The following is a 12,556-nucleotide window of genomic DNA, read 5'->3' as shown; positions in this document are numbered from 1 at the left end:
AAACTCAAATCTTATTCAATTCAAGAGTAATGTTATCACATATGTATATATCAAAGGCATTCTACTCAAATCATTCAATAATATTTCATTAGAACATCGAGTTCATTTCATCTCATTTCAATTTTTTTTCTCATTTCATTTTGACTATTTCACCCGATAAACCCTAGTAAACAGACTCAGATGCACAGGTAACTACACCACACCAGTTGCTCATCAGAGTTGATTAAATTCCTGTCAAGTTACTTGTCCAGGCTAAACCTTTATGGCGAAATATTCGATTGCTTATCCAAGCTAAACAAGTATACATGTTTGGTTACTCATCCAGGCTAAAACTTTAAAATGACATTAGGTTAGTAATCCGAGCTAAACTTGAGTCACATGTATTTACGAGTCCGCAACAAATGCTGGACCTCAGTAACATGTATAATCAATCTTGTACAATTGCGCACAAAACCTTATTGGCATGTCAATCTTATACTAACCTTTACGAATTTCACACAGGCATCTATTACACATATTTACTTTTCAATTTCGTCCAAATCTCAATTTTGGACCAATTCACAATCAAACATATATAGTTACAAATCAAATACACAACAATCTATATAAATAAATATCATATGAACTTATTTGGTCAAAACAACAAGCAAACTGAATCTTCTAGGACTAATCGATAATTTTGGCTTTTCTTCGAATATCATTAGTTTTATCCAATTCTTGATATATACAATTATTTTAGACAATTCATTAATACCAAACATTTCCATATTATGCCATGATATGTATGAACCTATACAATTTCATTTTTTATACCCTTAAAGTTTTACATTTTATTCAATTTAGTCCCTAAAATCAAAACAACAATATCTTTCAATTTTAAGCCTCGATTTGAAAACCGACTTCAATTTTATTATTAGGGACCCTCTACTATCTATTTATACTGAAACTTCACATAAAAATCATTTTATTAGCTTTAGTTACTATGTACAAAACTAACAACTAAATGTTACAATCTAGTCTTTTTTCCATAATCTAAGCTTAAAATATATCATTTTAACACCAAATTCTTCAAGAAATCAACAATGAAAACTTTCAAAAACTTTAAAAAATTTACAAATTGATACATGGGCTAGTTAAATCAAGCTTCCATGACCTCAAAAACATAAAAATTACAAGAAAATGGCTTAAAATTGCTTACTAATCGAAGGACCGAATGTTGAAAACCCTTAGAATGTTTTTCTCTTTTCATTTTTTGAAGAATTCGGCTATGAAGGATGAAGATGATGTCAATTCTCTTTCTTTCCACTTAAATTTTGTTTTTATACTAAGATTAAAATTTGATTAACTTTAATTAACCTTAATTAAGTTTCTAATTATATTATAATGTTTAAGACATTATCATCTATTAACACATATTCCAATATGGTTTAATTTTCATTTTGGACCTTTGACTAATTACAATTTAAGTCCCCAAGTCTTTGGCCAATTAAAAACCTATAGCGATAAGACTTTTACAATTTAATCCTTATACCCTAAGTAAGTAGTTAATAGAAAAAATTGGTGGGCCAAGCTTTAATATAATGTTATACCAAATCTGTAAATATTCATATTTAATATTTACAGACTTGGTTTACAGAAATGGGGTCCCAAAATCACCTTTTTTGATACCATTGAAAATCGGGTTGTTACAATGTCATTCTATTTCCCAAAGTTGATAAGAAAACCATGAAAACCATTAGGAAGACTCCTAACTCCTTCATAGAAGAATCAAGCTAGAGCATTCACTTTCAGAAATCCAGGATTGTTTTCTACTTCAAATGTGATGTAGTAAAAAAATCATGGGCATCTAATTCTTTGAATATTAGTGAGGCAATAGATCATTTGGAAATACTTGGGATTTACAATTCATTAAAAAAGGGTTTTAAGGGGAGATTATGATTTCATCATTGACAAAGTTTGTAGTAAGCTTAGTTCATGGAAAGCAAATTTACTTTCACCAATAGATAAACTTAATATTATTCTAGATATAACTATAGACATCATTTCTTACTATACGCAATATCGTCTACTCATTGCAAGTGTTTTAAACCACATTTATTGCATTAATAGAAACTTTATGGGTTGGGAGTGAAGAATCAAGGAAGCTTTATCTACCAAATTGGAATAAAGTTGCCCTACCTAATAGTAGACATGGTCTAGGCATTCATATGGAAAATTTAAGAAATCAAACCCAACTTATCAAATTAGGCTGGAGACTTGTCCAAGAAAGAGATAAATTGAGGGCTTGAACACTTCTTACCAAATACATTACAGATGTTCGAAACCCTTAGTTTAGATCCAATGTTTCTATAACAGGGAATGCCTTTAGGGATGTGAGTCCAATAGTAGAAAAAGGTATGCATTAGGTGGTCCACAATGGAAAAAATGTTAACTTTTGGCATGATAACTAGTCAGGAAATGAGACTTTAAGATCCATGATGGTAGGCCCTTACCGAAAAAGGAAAGCTCTTAATCTTTCAATCAAATGTGAAAATTTTGGGCAACATAAGCATTAAACTGCTTGTTGATATAATTATTTCCAGATGCCTTATAATCCTTCCTTAGCACCTTTTATTTGAACAAGATGACTACAAAGACATCATATGTTGAAGATTGAGCAATTCAAGTTCATTTACAATTGCCATAGAATATGGATCAACCTTAATGACCTACTCCATGGCACTATGTCCTGAAATGGGATTATAAGACACCATTTGGAAATTGAAAACACTTCCTAAGCTTAAGGTTTTTCTATGGAAATTTGGGCTTGATCTTCTACCAACCCACCAATTTATTTTTATCAATAGAGAGATGAAAGTTCCTAATCATTTTATACTATGCTTGACACATCAGGAGAGTGTTAACCACTTCCTATAGGATTACGAGTGGTCGAAATAGGTTTAGAAAGATGCAATAGCAAACCCCTCCCCCCCCAAATTTCTTAGTTAAACTTGAAAATCAACCAAGTTGGCTGCACTTGAACCTACCCTCTAAAATGTGACTTAGTGGACTTAAGATCTCATGGAACTTGTTCTTCTCATTTCAACCTATATCGATGCATATTAGCTCATACCAACCCGTACCAATTGGTACAAAATTTTAATATATATATTTTGTTTTGTAGGAAAAGAAAATTGTTACAAATGACAAGTCCTTATTCTAGCAACTTGACTAACATCCTTATGCAATAGTCTTAAGATCTCACTAGGTGGACTTCTATAAACACAAATTCTCAAAGGTACTTCTGTAGCCATACTTGCTAAAGCATCTGCTACTAGATTTCTGACCACAACCTAATGTACGTACACCAGGGCTTAGAAATATGCAAGTAAATATGAAATGAAGTGCAGTATCTGCAAGTGTACAGGTCAAATATTAATATAGTTAAATTTACAACGAAACACTTTGGAAGTATTTTCAAAGATCGTACCCAAGGGATTGCTAAGTTGGTGAAAACTATTATTAAATTAATTATCTAAAAAATTACTAGTCTAATCAAGTTACAAATTAGTAGTGCAAACTCTAAATTAAGATGAAAAAAAACTAATTAAACTAAAACTAAACCTAAGTTAAACTATCGAAACTTCCTATTCCTAATTTCAACGATGTGAGCTACTTAGCCTGGAATTGATTGAATTGTTAATTATCAACTAAGCAAATAATTACACTTAATTGAGTTATTTACCATCTTTAACTAAGAACCTATTGATCTCATCCTCGCTAAGACTTACTACCAAAGGTACCCTTTCGGTCTCACCTAGGCATACGAATACCTTTTTACTCTCACCGCTCAGCAAAAATTCACTAAATGCTTACTCAATAGGATACCCTTTCGGTCTCAGCTATCTAAATGTTTACAAGGATTGTGAATCCTAGTATACTAAGTTATTTATCGAACTTCAATAAATACCCAATTTTAAATAACTATTTACTTAATCGATTTATGAATTGAACAATTGATTCATGAGAGATATGTATAAGAGCACAAGTTCATTCTAATGTTTATACAAACATTCAATTAATGAAATCAATGAAAGAGATATAAATAAAAATAAAAATAATGTAACACCCCACGCTCGACCCGTCCACTAGATTTGGGTATGGAGCGTCACAATTGGACCTATACTTAATTTGGCTAACTTAGTTTCAATAAATAGACTAAGGTAAAATAATTTAAAAATCAATAATAATAATAATTAAAAATTAGGGCCTTAGCCGCTAAATTTTTGGTTCCTCAATTTCCATCTCTAAATAGTTTGTTGGTTTACATTAAGTCCTTAAAGTTTGACTAAAGGCTAACTAATTCAGAATCCAGACTCTATGAACAACGTCTGGTTACACCATGATTTATTCTAAGGCGATGCCTCCTAGGGTACCCTTTCCTATGTGCATGACTCCATCTATCTGTGATCCCTAATCCCATCTTTCCATATGGCTTGGTCCCTCCTCTGAGTCCTTGATCAAACTTGCAAATCCTACGAACATCAGCCACACTGCTGTAAGTTCAGTTGAACTTACTGAGTTCCTTCACTAGCTCACACATAAATAAAATCTATCACATAAGGGTAATTGATGTAAAATAAACTTCAACATGAATATTCCCTGCTCGCTCAAGGAAAATGTTCTATATCAGGGTGACGGTCTTCACCCGACCTTTTGAGCTACCCAGCTCGTTGTGATACCGTCCTCTGGTTGGACTCTCCTCTTTCCCGCAATCCAGACACTTCACCATATCTGTGAGTCCTATCCTTACTTCTTATCTTTCTTTCCTTTCATACTCATCGCATACAAGGTATTCGTTATCCTCTACCTTACTTGGTTGTACGTCCACCTACCATCTTATATCTTGGTGGTAGCGCTTTCTTGTCTTTCCACCCAAGGGTCCTTAAGTTATACCCTCCTTGACAGACTTCCATGATCGGAGCAGTCTTTGGTGACTCCCCTTTTCCATACCTTGGTCTCGATGGACTTATTGATATTCCTGTAATGTGCTGATTTTCAACAAGACTTGCCACTCTGTGTGCCATCCTCATTCCACCTTACTGTTTGCAGTGGTGGGATTACTTCCAGTAATCTGCCTTCCATACCAGCCCTTATGTGGGGACTCTCTTATTCCTTAAGTGAAGATCGCTCTATCTAGTTGAACTACAGGTTATCATTCTTACGATGAGCAAGCTTGTTATTCGTCTTACTCGTTACCTCCTTACCGCTATTATTGTGGTGGAGTTCGCACACCAAACTTTCCTTAAAAAGGAATAGTCTCTACAAGCATTCTATCTCCTCTTACTTTCCATAATTAGGCCAGCTCTTGCAAGGCTTATCTTTCTCTAATTCTTGTTAGGTCTTTGCCGCTACCTTGTTCCATACCACTTCCATCATTATGGCAGTTTCATCTAGATCTGCTTACCGCTACTTAGACTTTCCTCTACCTCTTCTCCCACTTGTGTGGATTCTCATACTAGGCCCATAGGCCTATACACCTCACTTGAGGTCCTAACATACTTTCTGCATTTATTACCTAACAAGCTCTATGGGAGGTCATAGTTGAGCTATGGTCTCACACCCTTCTTACCTCATTCTTCATGTGTCAGTGGACTCTCCTAGGTTTAGTGTCCCGACAGACTTACCCTGTTCTGTATTTACTGTCCCAGTGGACTTACCCTATTTTGTGTTTATTGTCCCAATGGACTTACTCTGTTTTGTGTTTACTATCCTAGCGGACTTACTTTGTTCTTTGTTTACTATCCCAGCGGACTTACCCTACTTTATGTTTACTGTCCCAATGAACTTACTCTATGGTTGCCATGGAGTCTTTCATCTATGGTCTTACACCGATTAGCTATCCTAGCATACTATTTTATGATGCCATGGAGTCTTTCATCCATGGTCTTACTCATCATATCTAATTGCTATAACAAGTTTACTCTATGCTCTTACACCGATTATGTAACACCCCCTACCCGAGACCGTTGCCGCAGTCGAGCACGAGGCATTACCTGACTTAACTTACTAGTTCAGAGCATAAAAAAGTTGCTTTTAAAATTAATTCACTCACATTCAATCAATATGCCCCTAAAGACCTCTCGAGACCCTAAAACATGCAACGGAAATAGTTCGGGTCCCAACCGGGAACATTAAAAATTTTCCAATTACTTAAACAAATAAAAATAATTTATTTCACTATTCACAATAAAACTGTCCACCTGCGCAGCACTCACTAAATTGATAATAACTCAAGGTACGAAACTCAAAATTTAGATCCGTCAATTTTCCCTAAAACTAGACTCATATATATTTTTACCATAAATTTTTCAGAATTTTTGGTTCAGCACATTAGTACAGTTTATTAGTTAAAGTCTCCCCTATTTCACTGATCAATTGTTCTAACCTCTCGTCACTAAAATTTAAGTACCACATTGTACAGACTTTATATGGTGTTCTCACTTGTTTCTACAGAAATAGACTCAATAAAGAATCTAGAAATATAAATTAAAACTCATAAATATTTTTTTACAATTTTTAATGATTTTCCAAAGTCAGAATAGGGGATTCCAAAAACCCTTTTGACCTTGTCTAACTAAAATGCAAATATCTCAGAATACATGATTTCTTTGTCTACACTGTTATTTTTCTATGAAAATAGACTCAATAAGATTTAATTCTATATATCATCCACCCTCTAATTCATTTTCTACTATCCTTGGTGATTTTTCAAAATCACGTTACTACTGCTGTCTCAAAACTAATTCACTGCCAATTTTTACTCTTTCATGATTTCTATGCATAATTTATCACCTAGACTTTTATAGCAACAAACACCTTCATACTTAGCCATTTTAATAACTATTCATCATAAAATATTTACATATCATCATTTGGTCATAATTTAAGAATATACAATCGAAATGACTAAGTCCCTATACATGCCATAGCTCGAAACATTTATCGTCTTAAAATACCGAGTTGTGGTAGTTGACAGTGTGAACGCTCTCTGACGTTTTCAAGATCCCGACTATGTTTGATAATACTATATGAAAGAAAAAGAAATAAAAGAAGTAAGCATAAAGCTTAGCAAGTTTACAAGTAAATTAATAACAACATTTAACACAAATAATGATATGCAAGTATCATGTTCTTAAGTTTCCTCTTTACTTACTCTCATTTACTTGTTTATTTACTTACCTATTTAGATAGCTTAAGATTACAACTTACTCTTCTCTTGCTGAAATATTGGTTCTCACTAATATCATAACATATTCTTAACTCTTATAACTCACCTGAAGTTGCTAATTATACTTTTACTTGAACTTTCATAGAACATAATATGTTTTCTAGCCCGTTGAGCCACATTGGAATAATAAGGATACTTGGGTCTCATATCTGATAATAACATGTCAAAGCCATGTCCCAGACATGGTCTTACATGGGATGTTTCCTGTACTACCAATGCCATATCCCAGATATGGTCTTACGTGGGATTTCTTATATTGGTGCCCATGCCATGTCCCAGACATGGTCTTACGAGGGACCTCTCATCTCAGTGCCAACGCCATATCCCAGACATGCTCCTACATGGGACCTCTTATCTCGGTGTCAACGACATGTCCTAGACATGGTCTTACATGGGACATCTTATCTCGGCGCCAACGCCATGTTGCAGACACGGTATTACATGGGACATCTTTACCCAAATGTCATGACATTTGTATCCGATACATTCCTTATGTTTCAACGGGACTTTTTAACACTGATTCTCTGTCATCTCATACTTGAGTCAACATTAAATAAATTCATGAAATAAATATATAAATTCTGGAAAACAGTAATAATAATTATTAAAATATTGTATTTATTTACCGTAAACTTACTTCGGTACAAAATTTGACCAAATCCAGCAACTTAGTCCTCTATCATTTTCTTTCCCCGGTCTAACTCCGAATTTCATTATTCTTGATCTATAATAGCAAACTTAGCTTATTTAATACTCATATTCATCAACAAAATCCTTGACTCGAACTTTGGAAAAATTACGATTTTTCTCCTAAACTTTTGCATAATTTCACTTTTGCCCCAAAGCTCGAAAATTAAACTTCATCTCTTATTCTTATTTTTTATGACATGCTGAACATTTTTCCCTTCTATGACAACATCAAATTCCCACTCTAGCATGTACTTATGAACATTAGGTATTTTTACCGATTATGTCAATATACTCGTTTTCACTTAAAATCGACTAGCAAAAGTTGTTTAACATAATTTCAAGCTTCATATTCTACCATAAAACATCAAAATAAACACATTTCACCTATGGGTATTTTTCCAAATATAAACCCTAGGTTAAATTATTGCTAGAATAAGCTAAATCAAGTTACCGGGACTCCAAAAACGTAAATAACATTAAAAATAGGGGTTGGAATCACTTATTATGGAGCTTGGAAGCTTGAAAACCCTAACTATGGCTTCCCCCTTGTTATTTTCGTTCACCATGGAGAAGATGAGCACATTTTGCCATCTTTTTCCCTTTTTAATTCTTTTTATTACTAAATTACCAAATTGTCCCTAACGTAAAAATTTCTTATTTCACTTATCTCATGTCCATTTCTGTCTACCAACTAAACCAATGGTCTAATTACCATATAAGGACCTCCAATTTAAAATTTCATAACAATTGGACACCTCTAACATGTAGAACTCAACTTTTGCACTTTTTACAATTTAGTCCTTTTGACTAAATTGAGTGCCCAAACGTCGAAATTTTTGAACGAAATTTTCACAAAATCATTCCGTGAAATCTTAGACCATAAAAATATAAGAAAAATAAATTCAGCCAACTTGTCAAGTGAATAATCCATACGAACCGGAATAAAATGAGCTGACTTCGTTAGCTTATTAATTACAGCCATTACTGTATCTTTCTTTTTCAGTGTCAACGGTAACCCTACTACAAAATCCATGGTAACTCGGTCCCATTTCCAATCAGGAACTAACGCAGGTTACAATAAACCTGAAGGTACCTGATGTTCAGCCTTTACCTGTTGACAGATCAAGCATCTAGAAACAAATTCTGAAATATCTCTTTTCATTCCTGCCCACCAGTACATTTTCTTTAAATCGTTATACATCTTTGTACTACCTGGATGAATAGACAAAGAACTGCTATGTGCTTCCTGCAAGATCTTCCGAATAAGCTCATCATTCTTTGGTACACATACTCTGTCTTTGAACATCAAACAACCGTCAGAACTGATCTGAAAATCGGACTCTATTCCCGACTTGCATTAAGCTCATTTAGCTTGCAACTCACTGTCATTTTTCTGAGCTTCATAGATTTCTTCGAGAAACATCGGTTTAGCCATCAACTCAACTAAAATGGAACCATCATCAGATAAAGTCAAACTAGTATTCAAAGCTCTCAATGTAAATAAAGACTTTCTACTCATGGCATCAACAACAACATTTGCCTTACCCGAGTGATAATCGATCACTAGCTCATAATCTTTAATCAACTCTAGCCATCTTCTTTGCGTCAAGTTCAAATCTTTCTGAGTCATCAAGTATTTCAAACTTTTATGGTCAGTGAATATTCGACACTTCTCACCGTACAAGTGATGTCTCCAAATATTCAATGCAAATACAATGGCAGCTAGCTCTAAATCATGCGTCGGGTAGTTTTTCTCATGTAGCTTTAACTTTCTGGAAGCATATGCTATTACTTTACCTTCCTCCATAAGTACACAACCCAATCCATTCAAGGATGCATCACTGTAAATCACAAATTCTTTACCCGGTTCTAGCTGTACTAAAAAGGAGCTTTAGTCAACAATGCCTTTAACTTGTCAAAACTCTGCTGACACTTCTCAGTCTATTCAAACTTGACATCTTTCTGCAACAATCTTGTCAATGGGGTAACTATCATGGAAAATCCCTTTACAAACCGTCTGTAATAACCAGCTAATCCAAGAAAACTTCTAACCTCTAATATATTCCTGAGTGGTTTCCACTCAACAATTGCTGAAATTTTACTCATATCAACTTTAATACCATCACCTGAGACAATGTGCCCAAGGAATCCGACTTCTCGAAGCCAGAACTCACTTTTGCTAAACTTGGCATACAACTAATTGTCCCTCAAAATCTGTAAAACTGTTCTCAAATGTTCGCCATGTTCAATCTCATCAGGAGAATAAATTAGAATATCATCAATAAACACAACTATAAACTTGTCCAAGTACGGTCGAAAGATTCGGTTCATTAAATCCATGAATATGGGAGGAGCATTAGTCAAACCAAATGGCATAACAAGAAACTCATAGTGACCATACCTAGTCCGGAAAGCAGTCTTCGGAACATCTGATTCTTTAACTCGCAACTGATAGTAACCGGATCTCAAATCTATCTTGGAGAACACAGTGGCTCCCTTCAATTGGTCAAACATATCATCAATTCTAGGCAGTGGATATTTATTTTTTTATTGTTATTTTCTTTAGCTGGTGATAATCTATACACAACCTCAGCGAACCGTCTTTCTTTTTCACAGAAAGCACTAGTGCACCCCACAGAGAACAACTAGGCCTTACAAAACCTTGATCAGCTAATTCCTGCAACTGAGCTTTCAATTCTTTCAATTCCATCGGAGCCATTCTATAAGGAACAATAGAAATAGGAGTGGTACCTGGAATCAACTCAATACCAAACTCAACTTCTCTAATAGGAGGCAAACTTGGCAATTCTTCTGGAAACACATCGGAAAACTCTCAAACCATTGGCATTGATTCAATTTTCAACTCTGGATCTTTAGTATTCAATACAAAAGCAAGATAAGCTTCATACCCTTTTCTCAAAAATTTCTGAGCAGACATAACAAAAACCATGGCAGAAGAACTATCTGACACATCTTCCTTTTCTTCGAGTTTTGAACTTCAATTTCAGCTTTTTCCTTTTCTTTTTCTTTTAACAACTCCTCTTCCTTACAGGCTCTCTCAACTAGAACAACAAACTCTTTTATCTTCAGAACACCAACTGACAGTCGGATATCATCATTGAGCCCATCCTCAAATCTTTTACACATAATAGCTTCTATAGATACACACTCTCGAGCATACTTGCAGAGTCTAACAAATTCACGTTCATACTCAGTAACAGTCATCTTACCCTTCTTTAACTCAAGCAACTCTTTTCTTTTCTGGTCAATAAACCTCTGACTGATATACTTTTTACAAAACTCCTCCTGAAAGAAATCCTAAGTAACTCTCTCACTCAGTACAACTGACACAAGAGTCTTCCACCAATGATAGGCCGAATCTCTAAGGAGTGAGACAACACACTTCAACATTTCTCAGGTGTACAGGATAACCCATCAAATACTCTGATAGTATTCTCAAGCCGAAATTCTGCTCTCTCTGTATCATCATCTTTAGTAGCCCAAAACTCTTCTACCCCTTGTTTTCTGATCTTATCAACTGGTGGTCTTTCTCTTATAATTGTACCTGTACCTGTAACTGGGGGAGCTACAAGGGGAATCTGAAAATCATGAGGGGTGGAGGTCTAACAGCCGGATTCATACGAACGAACTCGGCAAACCATTCATTCATAGCTTGGAAGAAGGCTTTTCGAGTCCTTCCACCCTGACTAACTGTAACGGGCCTTTCACTACCATCTGGTGGCACCGTCTTTTCTGCGAGAGTGGGCGCATTACTTTCTACATCACCTCTACTAGCTCTTTCAGGATCCATAACTATAAAAGAAAAACATTTTAAAATCGTCAAGAGTCATCACACTATCAAAATACAAGTATGGCATGTATAGCTCGACTCTTATTCATACTGAATATTCTAAGAACCGGCTAAACCTGCTCTGATACAAACAAATGTAACACCCCCTACTCGAGACCCTTGCCAGAGTCGAGTACGAGATGTTACCTGACTTAACTTACTAATTCGAAGCATAAAAAACTTGCTTTTACAATTCATTCACTCACATTCAATCAATATGTCCCTAAAAGAACTCTCGAGACCCTAAAACATGCAACAGAAATGGTTCGGGTCCCAACCGGGAAAATTAAAAAATTTTCGATTACTTAAACAAATAAAAATAATTTATTTCACTATTCACAATAAAACTATCCACCTACGTAACAGCACTAAATTAATTATAACTTGAGCTAAAAACTCAAAATTTAGATCTGTAAATTTTTCCTGAAACTATACTCATATATCTTTTCACCATAAATTTTTCAGAATTTTTGGTTCAGCCAATTAGTACTTTATTAGTTCAAGTCTCTCCTATTTCACCAATTGACTGTCCTGACCTCTCGTCACTAAAATTCAATTATCTCATTGTACAAACTTTATATGGCGTTCTCACTTGTTTCTACAGAAAATAGACTTAATAAGGAATCTAGAAATATAAATTAAAACTCATAAATATATTTTTAAAATTTTTAATGATTTTCCAAAGTCAGAACAGGGGATTCCGAAAACCACTTTGACCTTGTCTAACTAAAATGAAATTATCTCAG

Source organism: Gossypium hirsutum, chromosome D03 (genome assembly GCF_007990345.1).
Source record: "Gossypium hirsutum isolate 1008001.06 chromosome D03, Gossypium_hirsutum_v2.1, whole genome shotgun sequence".
NCBI lineage: Eukaryota > Viridiplantae > Streptophyta > Magnoliopsida > Malvales > Malvaceae > Gossypium > Gossypium hirsutum.
Note: the sequence above shows the minus strand (reverse complement) of the source record.